The 2,500-nt window shown below is 52.8% G+C and overlaps 2 non-coding genes across 2 annotated transcripts; both read right to left on the reverse strand.

Annotated features, from left to right (window-relative positions):
• Positions 1–558: 558 nt before the first annotated feature.
• LOC140470712 (5S ribosomal RNA) lies at positions 559–677 on the reverse strand. Its single transcript, XR_011956630.1, has one exon. It is a non-coding gene; the product is annotated as a 5S ribosomal RNA (ribosomal RNA).
• Positions 678–2,212: 1,535 nt separating this feature from the next.
• Positions 2,213–2,331, reverse strand: LOC140475808 (5S ribosomal RNA). Its single transcript, XR_011960295.1, has one exon. It is a non-coding gene; the product is annotated as a 5S ribosomal RNA (ribosomal RNA).
• Between the last annotated feature and the right edge of the window lie 169 nt (positions 2,332–2,500).

Below are 2,500 nucleotides of genomic sequence, written 5' to 3' on the forward strand. Positions count from 1 at the left end.
GGACACTCTGGCGGCAGGAAACGTGAGTGCCGAAACAGAGGACACAGCTTAAAAATACGGGGTAGACCGTTTAGGACAGAGATGAGGAGAAACGTCTTCACCCAGAGAGTGGTGGCTGTGTGGAATGCTCTGCCCCAGAGGGCAGTGGAGGCCCAGTCTCTGGATTCATTGAAGAAAGAGTTGGACAGAGCTCTCAAGGATAGTGGAATCAAGGCTTATGGAGATAAGGCAGGAACAGGATACTGATTAAGGATGATCAGCCATGATCATATTGAATGGTGGTGCAGGCTCCAAGGGCAGAATGGCCAACTCCTGCACCTATTGTCTATTGTCCTCCTTTCCTGACTGCCAGCCGCAGACAGCGTGCAGCCCCAATCCCTTTCTTTCCGTCTTTCTTGCTGATTTTGGCAGCGCTCCGCTCTCCTCCCCTCCCTGTCTCCTGCCTGCAGGAGACTGATGCCAGGCACAGCGGCAGCAAAAATAACCTGTCGCTGCATTGCGTGCGTGGCCCAACACGAGTGCAGAGGGGTGACTTGAGCAGCCCCTGCTGGCGGAAAACGCCTACTGCACCTGGTATTCCCAGGCGGTCTCCCATCCAAGTACTAACCAGGCCTGAGTCTGCTTAGCTTTCGAGATCAGACGAGAACGGGCGTTTTCAGACTAGTATGGCCGTAGGCGCTGGCCCCTGCCTTTTCTCCCCACTTCAAGGCGTGCTGGCCAGCCACATTTTCTTTGCTGCTCTTTCTCTTGATCCACTTTGATTTTTTTTTCTCTCTTTTCTCTTTGCTCTTCCTCCTCCGTGCGTGCTTCCCTCCCTCCCTCCCTCCCTCCAGCTAGCCCTTGCCCACCAGGCTCCTGTCGTCTCCCACATCCCCACACAGGCCAACTGCAAGACCTCCCCCTGCTTCATAGGGCTGCAGCCTGCATTCTCTCATCCTTCCACACTCCTCCACGCCTCCATTTCGGAATGGCAGGCAGTGACCAGTGGGGTACCGCAGGGATCAGTACTGGGACCGCAGCTTTTTACAATATATGTTCATGATATAGAAGATGCTATTAGCAATAACATTAGCAAATTTGCTGATGATACTGAGCTGGGTGGCAGGGTGAAATGTGATGAGGATGTTAGGAGATTACCGGGTGACCTGGACAAGTTAGGTGAGTGGTCAGATGCATGGCAGATGCACTTTAATGTGGATAAATGGATGCTTATCCACTTTGGTGGCAAGAACAGGAAGGCAGATTACTACCTAAATGGAATCAATTTCGGTCAAGGGACAGTACCGGGAGATCTGGGGGTTCTTGTACACCACTCAATGAAGGTCAGCATGCAGGTACAGCAGGTAGTGAAGAAGGCTAATAGCATGCTGGCCTTCATAACAAGAGGGATCGAGTACAGAAGCAAAGAGGTTCTTCTGCAGGTGTACAGGGCCCTGGTGAGACCACACCTGGAGTACTGTGTGCAGTTCTGGTCTCCAAATTTGAGGAGAGACATTCTGGCTATTGAGGGAGTGCAGCGTAGGTTGACGAGGTCAATTCCTGGAATGGCGGGATTACCTTACACTGAAAGACTGGAGCGACTGGGCTTGTGTACCCTTGAGTTTAGAAGACTGAGAGGGGATCTGGTTGAGACATATAAGATTATCAAAGGATTGGACACTCTGGCGGCAGGAAACGTGAGTGCCGAAACAGAGGACACAGCTTAAAAATACGGGGTAGACCGTTTAGGACAGAGATGAGGAGAAACGTCTTCACCCAGAGAGTGGTGGCTGTGTGGAATGCTCTGCCCCAGAGGGCAGTGGAGGCCCAGTCTCTGGATTCATTGAAGAAAGAGTTGGACAGAGCTCTCAAGGATAGTGGAATCAAGGCTTATGGAGATAAGGCAGGAACAGGATACTGATTAAGGATGATCAGCCATGATCATATTGAATGGTGGTGCAGGCTCCAAGGGCAGAATGGCCAACTCCTGCACCTATTGTCTATTGTCCTCCTTTCCTGACTGCTAGCCGCAGACAGCGTGCAGCCCCAATCCCTTTCTTTCCGTCTTTCTTGCTGATTTTGGCAGCGCTCCGCTCTGCTCCCCTCCCTGTCTCCTGCCTGCAGGAGACTGATGCCAGGCACAGCGGCAGCAAAAATAACCTGTCGCTGCATTGCGTGCGTGGCCCAACACGAGTGCAGAGGGGTGACTTGAGCAGCCCCTGCTGGCGGAAAAAGCCTACGGCACCTGGTATTCCCAGGCGGTCTCCCATCCAAGTACTAACCAGGCCTGAGTCTGCTTAGCTTCCGAGATCAGACGAGATCGGGCGTTTTCAGACTAGTATGGCCGTAGGCGCTGAGCCCTGCCTTTTCTCCCCACTTCAAGGCGTGCTGGCCAGCCACATTTTCTTTGCTGCTCTTTCTCTTGACCCCCTTTGTTTTTTTTTTCTCTCTTTTCTCTTTGCTCTTCCTCCTCCGTGCGTGCTTCCCTCCCTCCCTCCCTCCCTCCAGCTAGCCCTTGCCC

Source organism: Chiloscyllium punctatum, chromosome 3, assembly GCF_047496795.1.
Source record: "Chiloscyllium punctatum isolate Juve2018m chromosome 3, sChiPun1.3, whole genome shotgun sequence".
NCBI lineage: Eukaryota > Metazoa > Chordata > Chondrichthyes > Orectolobiformes > Hemiscylliidae > Chiloscyllium > Chiloscyllium punctatum.